The 14,761-nt window shown below is 41.5% G+C and overlaps 1 protein-coding gene and 1 long non-coding RNA gene across 7 annotated transcripts in view; one reads left to right on the top strand and one right to left on the bottom strand.

Annotated features, from left to right (window-relative positions):
• The window catches only part of FRMD5 (FERM domain containing 5), a 316,219-nt gene that overhangs the window by 237,062 nt on the left and 64,396 nt on the right, over positions 1 to 14,761 (top strand). The window lies entirely within an intron of this gene.
• LOC112920019 (uncharacterized) overlaps positions 1 to 14,761 on the bottom strand; it is a 39,457-nt gene that overhangs the window by 7,850 nt on the left and 16,846 nt on the right. The window contains exon 6 of the long non-coding RNA XR_011997653.1: positions 6,930 to 7,124. This is a non-coding gene — a long non-coding RNA (uncharacterized lncRNA). The remainder of the gene's footprint in view (positions 1 to 6,929; positions 7,125 to 14,761) is intronic.

Here is a 14,761-nt window from a genome sequence, read left to right as displayed (position 1 = left end):
ATCAGCTATTAAAATGAATCGTGATTATTTTCAGGCATATGATGCCAGCTTTGCTACCACTACCTCAATAGCAATTGATTCTCTGGAACTACCAGGACTACATTCGGTTTATTTTTAAAGCCAAGCAGTTTTTTAAAACCTTAAAATATTTCGTTTCAAAACCCAAAAGACTCCTTATTTAGTCCATGATGAATATTTGAGTAGTGTTAAATTTATCATTCTGGCAGTACTCACATTGTACTTGTCATTAATTGTGACTCATCAAAGAATGTTTTGATGTTGAGTCCTTGGCTAACAGATGGCTCTGTTTAGAGGAATTGAGGCAGTGAGCTATGAGGTCCAAGGAGAGAAACTTCTTACATAATTAGTCACTAGCGGTGGTTTGAATTTGTAAGAAAGCAAAGTAGTCTGTGATGGTGAGGTTAGGCTTTGTACTGAGGTAGGGAAGGCCTCTTCTATTCTCTTGAGAAGATGGATAGAAGAGTTGACGTCAATGTTACTGGTGTGCTAGGCGTGAGTTGCAATTACATAAATGGCCCACAGAGAGACATTAAATCCAATACTGGAATGTTTCTGTTTTTGTGGGGTCTGTCATCCTGGTAATCATTAGTCACAGAGACCACCACACAGGAAAGAACAGGCACTTGAGCAAGAGTAGTACCAACAAGAACTCAGGAATAGAATGGAAAGTAAGAGACTGTTTTTAAAAAGCATTCATCTCAGAGGCAACAGAAATGTGCAAAGAACATCTCCCTTCTTTCTCCTTTTCTTTCAGTTTTTCCTTTTTTTTTTCCTTTCTAAATTATTTTTCCCTGCCTTTTCACTCAGGTCCATTGTTTGTACTCAAAGTCATGAGCGGCCCTCAGGACACTATTCAGGACCTACATGGCAGCTACTATGTTAGCCATGAGTAGTTAGTCTGATAGTCTGGGTCTTCGTAAAAGTGCACAAGTGACTCATCTTTTAGAATAGTATTTAGTACCTCTTTGATTTACTTAAGAAAAAGAGAACACACATTGTGTCATAAATAGGGCAAAGAGAAACCTGAACGATAGACTTCAAAGTATATTTAAGGATATACTTAAGTATATCCTAGAAATAATCACAAACAGCTTAATAAGTGACACATACTGAACCTCTCTGGGCCTCAGTTTCTTCATCTGTAAATAGGATAATACATATCCTGTAGAGTTATATGAGAATTAAGTGAAATGAAATAAGTACAGTGTCTTGCCTACAGTAAGGACTCAGTAAATGGTCTCAAGTTTAGGAGGGAAAGTAAATTAGGTAAAATGAGGCAATGATGCTTGTTTGCTAGCATAAGGAAACATAGGAAAAATTATTAGAAGTCAAGGCAAACTGGCAGTCAAATTAATCAATGAGAAGAGACTATTTTAAAGGGTTATTTGGCAAGAGCACAGCATTCAAAATCAAAGTGGTAGTGCTTTCACTGGACATCACAGGAGGTTTACCTCAGATTAGGGCACCATGACTTAAAAGCACTGAGAGAAAAACTGTATCAAATGTAAATGACTAAACGCCTTCTGGAAGGTCAACAGGAAACAGTGGAAAGGATTGAGGATTTGGGGTAGACATCCTGGATTTGAGCCCCCTGTTGAGCATTTTTTAGCCAGTTACCTAGAAATTATCACAAATACTTTAACACATAACCTCACTCAGTTTTTGCACTTGTAAAAAAGATGAGTATTTTGTAAATTTCAGAGAATTTTTGTGAATATCCACTTCGCCAATTGCAGAACATTCTATGAATCAGTGTTCAAGGTGCTGAAGGGGAAAGATATTTACTCCCTTCAAAAAGGCAGACTTAACTGCCTCCTAATGTTACAGGTAACAGAATAAAGAAGGACAGATGATTACGATTCATTTTCACAGAGGGCAGAGTTGAAAGAAGTGAGCTAACAGACTTTGAACAATCAATGATGCAGACACAATAGAGAAAAAGCCTAAACACAAAGTTATTTGTAAACAACGGCCAACTATTAATGGACATCAGTAATCCCCTCCTTGCTTCTAGTTCTTCTGAAATTCACAGTCTCATAATTTCCAGCCTTTTTGGAAAGACACACACAAGGGAAGTTCTATGTAGTATCTTTGACAAAAATGGTTTAAGATTCATTTTGTTTGATGCCTTGTAGTGTTGCACAGTTAAGGTTCAGAATCACTAATATAGGCACTTACATTTGGGGATATTTTAGTGACATACAACCTGCAGACAAGATCATAAACTAAATGACTTTTTAAGATTCCTTCATTCAATCTATTTTTCTTAGGTGACCAGATGTTTCTAAGTAACTGGGATGTTGATAACTTTGGAGCATAAAATGTGTCATTTCATATCATGTGTATTTTAATTGGTTTGATTTTGTTTTTTTTTTTTTTACATCTTCCCACAAAACAGCTGGATTTAAAAGAGCTAAATGAGGAGGAAAATTCTGATTTCCCTACTGATGAGCTGTTTGTATGAGAGCTGATTTAGTACCATCAATACTTGAAGAGCCTTAAGGAAAAAAAAATTGTATCTGGACTGAAACATTAAAAATAGGAACATGAATTCCAAGATTAAGTCCTTTGAGTTACTTGACATTTGAAGTAATTTCCCCAAATTTATTTTCTTTGTAAAGGTTCAAGAAATTTATGAGAGAAAATACCTTATCTTGCCTAGAGATTATTGTGTCAATTAAGAATAAACAGAATCAGAGAAACCTAAGCGTTAGTTTGGAAATGGATCTCCTCCAAGTATGGTGAAATTATATTCAAATTATTAGGTGAAAAAATGAATGTGTGCTCTCCTTTCTTCTTACCCAAGACTGAATGACTTTCGAGAGTCCTTATTTCCATGTACTAGTTACGTACCTTTATGTCTTTGCCTTATTGTGGGGAACTTCCCACCAAAATATCTGGACCCCAAATAAATCCCACATTATCCCTCTGAAGATACTCTGGTCCTCTCATATATAGCCAGGATCTCAAGAAAACAGTCTCTGAAGTTGCTACCTTATTCTTGGCTATCCCAGGGTAGAGACAGACCATTGGAAAAATAAGCAACATATAAAATATAAGAATAATTTGCTCCCTTATTGGAAATTGGTATATTCTCCCCAGAGTCTGACTGCTCATGAAATGTATTAAGAACTTGTGTGCCTAGCAAAAACAAACCTCACTCAAGTTTTATGGTTTACTAATCTATACACAAAGAAGAGCCCTTTATGCAAAGGCCTTTTAGCAACTTCTCCATGATACCACATACATGTATACATGCATACAAATACAGACATACAGAAATATAAATCAGACTTTCAGGTCTGAAAGTGAGAAACCTCATAAGGTCAGTAGGAAATCCTTCACAATAACTGGATCTCCATTGGCTTTCTTTTATTTATTTTTATTTTTTTTATTTATGATAGTCATACAGAGAGAGAGAGAGAGAGAGAGAGAGAGAGGCAGAGACACAGGCAGAGGGAGAAGCAGGCTCCATGCACCGGGAGCCTGACGTGGGATTCGATCCTGGGTCTCCAGGATCGCGCCCTGGGCCAAAGGCAGGCGCCAAACTGCTGCGCCACCCAGGGATCCCTCCATTGGCTTTCTTTTCTTGGTTCAATGCTCTATCATCTCATGATAACTTTATTTTAAGCCTGAGAGAGCAGTTGACTTGCCCTTGGCCTAATGATACTGAGCAGCTGCCAAAGCCTGTTTCATATCCACAGGAAAAGACTGTCCCTGGAGAGGGGACACATAACCATGCATGTCCCTTTCAAGATGTCTCTTTGGGTACCATGTTAGGAAATGACTTTCTACAAGGAGGAAAGAATCTGTATTTGGCTTTTTGATTATACTTCTGTGTATAAATGAGACTATGTTAAAAAGTTGAGAGTTTAAAAAAATCTTTATTTTGCATTTATGGTGCACCTAAAGCTGAGGACAAATTTTGGGTTTATTTTTTAGGCAAAATATATCAAAGGCAAAAAAAAAAAAATGAACTCACATATACAGTAAAATGCCATTTTTTTTCCTTCAAAACTCCAGAATCAAAAAGGACATATAATTTGCAGAGGGAGGATGTTGGAAGGGGACATGTGGTCCTTTTAGCTAATAATAATTATAGCTTCCATTTTCTGATTATTTACCTTATAAAATGCTTAGCATACTATCTAGCACAAATAGTAAATATCTGTTAAATGAATGAGTGCTAGGTATTATATATTGTTTATATCATTTATTTCATCTCATGAAGATGTCTGTGTATCTTTATGAGAAACATAAAGATACTGAAACTTAGGTTAAATAACTATGCACATCACATTACTAATAAGCATGGCAGCCAGGATTCTAGACTAATATGATGCTAAAACCTATGCATAATCCACCTACACACACACACAGTGTCCTTGAGTTCATTGTCTTTTCAGATTGTCACTTGTTTCAGACTACCTCATTGCCTTTACTGTATCCTCCTTGTCAGATTTACTCAACACTATATTCATTGGACCTCATTTTAAGACATTTCCTGGACCAGACCTTGTTGTGCCACCAAAAATACTATTTATTACCTGGGAAATGTTCTTCTTCCCATTCCTCACAGAGTAGCTGAAATTATATCATCCCCAGAAAGCCTTTCCTGAATATTTGCGCATTTCCCTGGGACTGCAACATACCCAAATCCCTTTTCATTTATTTGTTATTTCAATATCTATTATTCCCCTCCAAATTTACTCATCCTTTTTTTCCATTTAGTCAAAATTTAAGAATTGTTTCAGAACTAGAAGGAACCTCAGCAATCACCTCGTCCAAACTCCCGATCAGTTTGCCCAACTTTGCTTACATCGATAAAGTCTGTGTCTCTGCTTAGTTGCTTCCATGGAGGTGAGCGCCCACTATGGTCAGAAGTGGCTATGAGAGGTCCCAGCGTAGATGTGGGGAGAAAATAATTCACATCTGTTGAACAGCATTCATAGAGCCCTCACTGTGGCCAAGATATAATTGCCAGACCTTGGGGTGAGTAAACGGTGAGTGGGACTCAGTCCTTACCCCCAAGGAACACGATTAATGACTATTCCTTGTGGTGGAGTGAGCCTACTGCACAAATATCTGTTTAAAAAAAGACATGAGTTTAGAGATGAATATTTTGAGCCTTGAAAGGAAGGAAATCTCATGGATAATTGGAAGGGATCAGAAAAGACCTTATGAAAAAAGGTTAAATTTTATGTTAGGCCTTGCAGGATGATGGGAACAGTCTTAGGCCATGGACTGCTTGCTCCTACTCATCTTATTGGACAGGGCTATGTCAGCAAGCCAAGAAAAGGTGGCTGTGGCAAGTGCCAGGCTCTGTTGGAAAGAAATGCTACAGAAATGCTAAGTCAGGGATGCCTGGGTTACTCAGCGGTCGAGGGTCTGCCTTCGGCTCAGGTTGTGATCTTGGGGTCCTGGGATGGAGTCCTGCGTTGGGCTCCCTGAGGAGAGCCTGCCTCTCCCTCTGCCTTGTCTCTGCCTCTCTCTCTCTCTCTCTCTCTGTCTCTCATGAAGAAATAAATAATCTGAAAAAAAAAAAAACCTAAGTCAAATGCCATGGTTGTTGTTCAGATATGGCAAACCAGGAAGAGACAACTCCCTTTCCCCACACATGTTATCACCTACACATTTTGGGATGGCATCTGGGGGAGTAAGAAGCAACCCCGTTTATCTCTTTGTTTAGTCACTCATATAACTGCCTTTTAATATTACTCATCTTACTTTGACCCCTAAATTCTGACTTTGTTCTCTCACTCAACCCGTGTACCTGGGGTAGGGAAGCATATAGGGCTAACCGAATCATTTGGGGTCCATAAAGACAGCCTTTGAGTCGCTGTCTCTCGCAGTGCCTCCATGAGCTAGGGGGCAGTGTTGAGTACATTGATGGGCTCGCCCATCTGCTTTGAGCTGCAGCCTCCAGCAGGCCTCCCTCTCCTGGGTGAGCCTACAGGCGGAGGCATCGCTGGCCCAGAAGAGCAGCCTGGATCACAGTCCCTGCGGTTCTGTGCCAGTCCCCAGGGGCAGCATGAGAGCAGGAAGCGATGAGAAGTGCACACACTGAATCGCCCTTTTCCTGATGATATTTAATTGAATCTGGGCACTGGCAAGGCTTGGCTTGAGTAGCTTTCTTCCCATCACGTGTAGCTCAGCCCTGCCAAATTTCTCCTATAATAATCATTCCACCCAGGTAGCACAGAACTTTTTCATAGAATGAGTCCTTGGGTAAGGATCAAGAAACCTGGGAACTGGTTTCAACGGTGCCATAAACTTTAGGCAAGGCACTTAACATCTGTGAATTACTTTTCTTGATTTATAAATTGGGAACAATACCCATCCTGCTGGTCTCTGTGAATTTTGTATCTGAGAGTGTAAAAACCACATAATAGCTGAGAAAACCCTTTGAAGGGTTAAAAATGTGCTGAGTATTGTTACTAGAGTCTTACTATTAACACACCTAAGTGCAAATAATACCACCTATGGAGGTAACAAGTGAAATGTACAATGTGGAAACTCGCTAAGGAGCCTTTTTGTTTACACAAGGAGTGTGAATTGTAGCTAAGGTGTGAGGTTATTGTTGCTGTTGTTGTTGGCGGGGAGGTTAGAGATGAAATGTGGGGGAAGTGGGTGTGAAGAGAGGTATGTAAAGAGCAGAGAAGGATCTACAAGGCTTAGCATCCTGGTCTCTGCCTTGAATACAGTAAGCTTCAGTGTAGCATTAGAGTAGAGATTCTTCACAGTGTATTCCTATTGCTCTGACAAAGTCTTCTGCTGGCCTTCACCACCCTGGATTGAGCCTTGCTTGGAGGACGTGGTGGGGAGGGGAGTGCAACCAGAGAGAAGCCCAGAAAGCATGAGTGAGGCCTTTGTCATGCAGTGGTCCTGTCCCCTCCTCCACACCCTACCTCAGCAGATTCTAAGTTTTGCCTTCCTGGGAACTCTCTGAGAACTCTTTAGCAGATATCAAGAGTGTCCTATGTCCTCTTCATTGAATTCCTTCCTTGGACAGGCCTGGCAGGCAAACCTCTGGGCTGTGGTCTTAGATTTCACACTGCCCCTTGGATCAGCTCTGGGCATCCTCCTCTCCATCTGAAGCAGAACTGCAAGTAGAGAAGAGAGTCATTTTTTGGGTGTCAGACGAAGCCTCAGTGGAACTTTTCAAGGCCTACCCCCTGGTTTCTGGGGTCCTCAGCAGTAAGGGGCAGAGGCCCATATTCCTAATTTCAGTAATTCGCCAAGATCAGATATGACCTCCTTCTCAGCAGCACTGGTTTGTTCTCTTTATTCTGCTTTCTGCTAACCTACAGTTTTCCTCAAGGAAGCAAACCAATAATTGTTTGACTCCGCCCCCCCCCCTTCTCTTGATCACTACTCTTCTCTGATGGATTGTTCCAGCAAAGTGTTCCAGCAAAGCTGCTTTCAACCGATCATCTTGATCAAAGAGGACCCAGCTTAGAAGCTGCAGGTTCCCTTTCTTTTTTGTAATAGTTTCTTGAGAAATTGCAGGAAAGTGCCATCCTCATCCCTGAAATCTCTTCTGCAATGCTGAAGCCCTGCTCACCCAAGCATTCCCTCTGCATGATGATTCCCAGACTATCCAAAATGCAGCAGTGCACTCAGAAAGGCAGTCTGCTGAGGTGTTATTGGTTTGCAATACCCTGATAAGGAGATTTCTTTTCCTACTTGCTGGCAGAGTTATACAGAGTAATTACATAAGTATTGCTGTGACACTGGGTGGAATCTCATTAAAAACTGTATAAAGAACAATTGAGTTGTGGTGGGGAATATTCATTTTATTCCAGTTGATTATAATCCATATTATAGGGCATTAGCCTGAGCGCGAATGCTGGTGTTGCTCTGGCTTCCTGATAAAATGTATTTGGAATGTATATACAGCGAAGCATTTGCTCATGTGGAGCATGATAAAAAATCAGTGTGGGGCAGCTCCAGATTTTCCCACCTGCTGAGGAAGTTGCTTGCTGTGCTAAGCAGATTGTTGTTTGATCTTACTCCTCCTGGGAGGACCACTTAGCCAGCTGGGATGGGACACTCTGTGGCAGTTTGACCACATGGCGACTCGGAAACACACGCATACACAGACAGATGCACATATAGACTCAGCCTTGAAGAATGTGCCCCCTTAGCAGTTCAGTCTTCTCTCCCAAATTGGGAAAGAGGCCTGGCCAGGATAAAATCTGTCATGGGTTATTATTCCCCTATTTTCATAGAGATAGTGGGCAAGCCCTTTTTTAGTATAAGGATGGTTTTGGTTGATGGCATGTGAACTATCCCTTGATCCATAGTGGATATCACTAAGTACCACAAACAAGAACGATTCTAAATAGTCTGCTGACATGGCAACCTAATTCTCAAGAGCATTAAAAGGCAACAATCTCTAATATTTTTATGCCATCTTACTGCATGTAAAGTGCTTTTACATACATCGTGTTGTCTGGTGTGTAGTGAATTCAGTTAATCTATATTTAATTATCCTGAGCACAAACTATTTAATTCTTGAAGTCTAAGGCACCATGAATTACTTTACTTATAAATATTTTGCATTTTTAAAAAATCACATGAAGGAACATTTAGAAACATGAGAAAAGTCCTCTTAGACTCAGCATCTTAATATACTGAGATTATGATTTGCTCTTATTTCCTTCCAGTTTTCTTCTTAAGCATTTTTATGCATGTAATCATCATACTACACATTTTTAAGTGGTTTTCTCTGTACATCTCTAGGCTATGCCACCTGAATTTTCTTATCTGGCCTTGTACCATGTTTAAAGGAAAGAAATCAAGATTAATCAACCTCTGTTTATATCTCTCTTGTTCAAAGTCAGTGTCACTTTGCCCATAATCAAAGTACCAAAAAGATGGTGAGGGGAGCATTCATTCTGTTAAGCACCTAGCTTTCCCTCTCTGGTTATTAAAAATAGCTGTGGGAGGCAGCTGGAGAGAACCAGTTGAGAATCTGACGATTGCTGTTGCTGGTAAGGATGTCCCAGCTGTGCCTTGTTGTTCAAGATCTCTTCACCATCTCAGGATGCCACGTCCCAAGCTGAACTCACTCTGGGGACTCAGACCCACTGAATGAGAGTGCTTGGCCTCTGCCTGCATCATGTAGGAGCTGTGGGTGAAAGCAAGGTTAAGTACCTCAGTTGATGCCTCTCTTAATGAGATTCTGCCAAGAGGAGAGAGAGAGAGTGAGAGAGAGTATGTGCATGCGCGTGTGCGCTTGCATGTGTGCATGTGTCCAAGTATGCCTGAGACAGCTGAGAGGGAGGACACAGAACCATCATCCCAAGGATCTGTCATCAGCTTTCACCCTAGTAGAGTCTTCAAGCACGAGTCTTCATCTGTGTGAATGCATGTTTTAAAGGGTGAACTTAATTTCCACCCTTTCCACTTGCTCCCCTTTTTCTTGAAGAAAAACAGAGTAGGTTTAGGATCTCATTAAAGGAGGATGTGTTCTCCCCCAGTCACATTCTCCTTCCACCCGGGCCCCTCAACCCTCCTTGTTCTGCAGAAGCACATCTAACACACAAGACTTCTAGACCAGAGATCTGAGTGGGTTTTGTCAGAGGCTGTACCAACTGTTGGTACCTCAGCACAGAGGACTGAGCCCCCTGAGCTGTGGGTCTGTGTTTATAATCAGAACCTGCCCTGTAAGACAATCTCTTAGCCTTTTCACACACCAAGAAGGAAGAAGGGAGCATTTAGAGACATAGAGGGAAACCTGTGTTGAGCAGTTCATCCATCATGGTGACCAGTACAAGTTCCAAAGCCCCAGGCTCCATGACAAGTGCCCCCCTCCCCAAGCCATGGAGTCTCCATGCAGCATACAAATGTATTCTTTCTACTTCCATCCTGTTTGGTATTTTGTTTTGTTTTGTGTAAGCAGAGCTCCCTGAAGTGCACTTACTCTCCAAATATGTACATGGCAGAATGTGAGAGATTATTCTGTTGGTAAGAGATGCCTTGTGTCCAAGGTATTTTCTTGTGTATCATGCTATTCAACTTAGAACTCCTAATGCATGATTAATGTGTGTTTAAAGAGTCACTGCGGGGCAGCCCCAGTGGTGCAACGGTTTAGCACCGCCTGCAGCCTAGGGCATGATCCTGGAGACCAGGGGTCGAGTCCCAGTTAGGGCTTCCTGCATGGAGCCTGCCTCTCCCTCTGTCTGTGTCTCTGCCCCCCCCCCCCAATAAATAAATAAATCTTTAAAAAAAAAATAAATAAAGAGTCATTGCCTGATCGTACTGCTTCACCTTTGGGACACTGGTGAGTGCACAGAGCCGACTTATGGAAAGCACCATTGGCATGTGAGCAATAATCTGACAACTCCAGTATTATACAAAGAATGAACATTCTGAGGCTTGAGTGGTCCCTGTCCAATCCTGTGGTTTCCACTGAGCTGCATATGGCCTCTTGGGTTTCAGTGATGGATTCTAGAACCATTTGGCTAATTCAGCATCTGTGGAGCATCTGCCAGGCAAGACTTCATGAGTTCCAGAAAGGGAGATTGGATGTGGGCCCTACCCAAAATGTGCTTAGAGTCTAAGAGGAAGTAGAATGTGTTTGTGAGTAGTTATACAACTGGGCGGAAAGTTAGGAGGGCCTTTGGACTGATCTAGAAGAGGGATGGAAAGTCCATTGTGAAGGAGGCTCAAATGGACTGTGAGTACAGATGGCAGTGAGTACAGATGGCAGGGCAGGAAATAAGGAGCTTGTGGTTACTTTGGAATGGATGGTGGTGGTGTCCATTACTGCAGGCTTTGCACAGCCTCTCTGCATCATCCACACAAGCACCAGAGTGGTTGGCCTGGGTGCCTATGGTGCCCCCATGAGTGGGCCTCACTGAGTTCTTTCCCTACTACAGGTTTTGCCCACTGGCCAGGGGAGCTCAAGAGCCTACCTGCTGCAGTTTTGGGTCTGTATGGCTATGAAGCAGAAGTGTCCCCAAAAGAAGTCCCTGAATTCTAAATTTTTATTTACAAAAATACTATTTGCATCTTATAATCTGGGGACAGATGGCAAATAGGAAAGAGAGACTAAAGTGACTCTGAACATTTTGGTCATTTCCGTTTCATCTCACTTGCAACCCATCAAGGTCCTTAAAAGATATGCATGTGACTCATCACAGAGTCTGAACCCTTAAAGTGGGTCATGCCTGAAAAATGGATGAGGACTTTTGCTCTGAGGGATGTTAGTGAGGGGACAGTATCAGGCCTGTCCTTTTCTGAGAATTCTTAGAACTGGTTGCATATAAATAGAGCCTGAAAAAAAAATAGGAACTTGGCTTGAAGATATCTTATATATAGAGAGAGTATCAGTACGTGTGTGATTTATACATGCTTTGAAAAAAAAGTACACCCTCTTTATGGAAACTGCTTTAGAAGTTAGGCTTATAATTGCTACATGATTCAGCCACCAAATTACTGAAACATTCCCCTCAAGGAGTATTTGACATTTAGTAGAAATTGTATTATAATGAAGTGAGTATGTCAAAAATTCAAACATTTTAAATTCTTTAACTTATTCGTATTTGAATTTAGAAGAAAGTATAGCTTCAGGTAGGTTCCCTCCCCCACCCTCGCCTCGCCCCTTACTTAAAAATACTGCTGAGTGGCAGAGATGAACACTGAAGAGGTCTGAGGGCCTCCATCACAGTAGCCTAGAGATTTCCCAGGCAGCAGCCACATGTCAGAGAAGAATACACTTTCAGTCTTTTTTATCCTGTCAACTTGGTTATTTGTAGTTCTTTTGGAAAATGCCATATGGCACAGAGATTAAGTATTCAGGTTCTATAGTTAAACTGCTTAGGTTCAATTCCCAGCTCAGCCACTATGTGATAATAAGCTAGTTACTGACCTTGCCCATGCCTTAGTTTTCCCATCTGTTAAGTGGGCACAATAATAGTACACCTCCTACAGCAGCTGCGAAAATTAAAGAATGCAAGTGAAATGCTGAACATAGGTCTGACACAGTGGGAGCACTCTGTCAGTGTCGGCTGACTCTTCTTCCCTCCCCACCCCTCTCATTGGGCATCTCCACCTGTAGGAATATAAACACAACTACTGGGAACACATCAGCTTGACTACTTATTGGCTTTTACTAACTGCTAGGGTGAAAGGTTTCCCATTAGAAAGGTGTTAGAAGTGTGGTCAGGTCTGAGTCCTCTCTCAGTTTTCATGCCTTCCAACTGCCTCTGCCTCCATAACTTGGAAGTTCGCATTTGTGGAAGCTGGAAGCTTCCCAGGACGTTGCGCCCTTCCTTTGACTGAAGGTGCAGCCTGTGCTCTCTCCTTGGCCCTGGTGTTTGTCCGCACTTTGCCTTACTGAATCCCTCTGTCAGTGACTCAGCTTATTTCCTTGGCCCTCCTCCGGCTCCTTTCATCGTTTGGTCATTTTGTCTTTTAATACCTTCCTGTTCCTTGAAATCTCCTTAAAATAGGACATCATAAAAATCGTCATTTGAAAATCAAAATGTTTAATTTCAAGTGAATTTTCTTTTGTAAATTGCTTCTTAGAAAACAATGCTGAAACTCTATAGAAAGACCGTTTTCATGGTCAGTTTTTGCCTAACTCAAAGTCATCAGCATGGAATTGAGATGAGAGCTAAATATGTGGAGTTTGGAACACAGTATAAATGGAAATTTTTATGGCCACACAGGGCTTTTTGTAATCTACCAATAGTACATTTCTTAGCTAATATTCTTCACACATACTTCCAGATCCAAAGTAAATATCCAGCAGCCATCACTGTGTAACCTTGCTAACAATGAATTATTCAAGACAGTTATACCAGGAAATTTAGATTTTAAAGGATATCATACAATGAAACAGAAGTCAGTTAAGTAACCGTATTCATTAAATTCTGCTTAAGTGGTAACTTTAACAGCAGTCACTTCTACAGACGAGGGAAAGCAAGATGGTTGATTTTTTTCCCCCTTTGGACAGGTTCACCCCAAATTGACCAACAAGGTGTTTGGGAATTTAAGAACTTGTACTTTTCAGCTCACCGGTGAACCAAGAGAAGTGGTTTACTGTTTGAAATGGTGTCATCCAGTGTTTTAAAGACTAAAGTTTTCTGTGAGACTTCCCAAGTATCTACTTTAATTAACTTTGGTACATAAGTTAACCAAGCCATTGTTCAGAATGTCTCCATCTTTAAAAATGAGCTGGGGTTGAAAAAAAAAAATGAGCTGGGGTGCCTCAGGAACAGAGATGAGGCCACATGAACACCCTATGAAGAACAAGAGAGAAGAAAGCAAGATGAGTGAGAAACCCCCTTCTGTCCCTGGTGCCCCTTGCCCCATCTAGCAGGACTCTTCCTTTAAATGTTTTCCCTCAACCACCCCAGCCCCCAGACCTTCCCTCCTGAGCACAAGACAATGCACTTCCCTGCCTCTCCCCCAAGACTCCCAGACATAGCTTTCCTGCTCTATATTAGATTTTATATTAATACGTTGGAGATATCCTAAAGGAGAAAGAACAGTGGCTCTGAGCCTGAAGTTCCTCATCTGGAAAATGGAGAGGATTAGAAATGATGTGTGTAAACAAAGTGTCTGGCATGTAATTTAGACTCTGCCAACCTGAAACATAGCCCTTTCCTTCCTGTTATTTCCACATGTATGTGAACAGGTAACCATGACAGGAGAAAACTATTAAATTATAACTATTTTTGATCATGCTATGCACTCACACATGTATACACACCTCACCACACTGTGAGGAAAAGGATCCTGAGGTTGAATGGACCAGTTATTCTGCCCTTGTTGTGAGGAGCAGAATACTGGTTAGAGCTGAGGATTTGAAGCTGTGGATTTGGCACCAGGTAGTGTCTTTGGGTCGCTGTCAGAGGAAGTGAGACTTTGGAGATGTTTAAGGGATAATCTGGGGGGAGAGTTTGCTGTCATCCCCCTCCTCCTCTATATCCCTAAGAAATTTTCACAAAGGTTGTGTTACACGCCAGCATGTTTGGAGTTGGATGCACGTGGTTGTATGTACATGAAGTTGGGTGTGTTTTCTTGTATCAGTGTGTTCATGGTGGACACAGAATGGGAGTGTGGCAGGCATAAAAGGGCTCAGGTTCCAGAACCCTCTTCTTTCATATGGACATTTTAATGTAACGGGTAAATATTTGTTCATATTTAATTAAATTGCACCTTCCTGAGTAGTAGTTAAATCGGTTCCCTTCTGCTTATAACTGAGTGTGATATGGACTTTTGTTTAATACTTTTTCTAGTTCTTTGGGTTCAGGGGGAAAAAAATTATTTTAAAAAAATGGCTTCAAAATTTCTAGTGAAGGAACTTTCTGCTTCCTGTAATAGCTGAGTACCTTTCTATTGAACCAGCTCTCCAGAGACAACTCTAAATGCTGGATAAAATTTTAAAAACAACCACCTCATGCCACTGGAGCATGATTCAAGACCAGGCTGAACAGGAGGGCCTACTCTTGGGGGAAGGAAATAGCAGTGGATGTGCTCTTGTTCTTTTATGGCTTTTAGCTTGAGGGCCTGTTGTATTTGGTGTCTTGTAAGGCCATTTAGAACGCAAAGAAACCCACAGTTTGTATCAAGCCCACAGAGTTTGGGACAGCTGGAAAAATGACGAGGAAAATCCCCAAAAGGAGAGAAACAGGGGAGCCCCAAATTCTGTGCATAAATTCTGCCCATATCTCTGGCTGACACTTAACTATGTACGTGTGGGACAGACTACAAGGAGCCCAAC

This window comes from Vulpes vulpes, chromosome 15 (assembly GCF_048418805.1).
Source record: "Vulpes vulpes isolate BD-2025 chromosome 15, VulVul3, whole genome shotgun sequence".
Lineage (NCBI taxonomy): Eukaryota > Metazoa > Chordata > Mammalia > Carnivora > Canidae > Vulpes > Vulpes vulpes.
The sequence above is the reverse complement of the archived record's forward strand: the minus strand, read 5'-3'. Positions and strand labels throughout refer to the sequence as shown.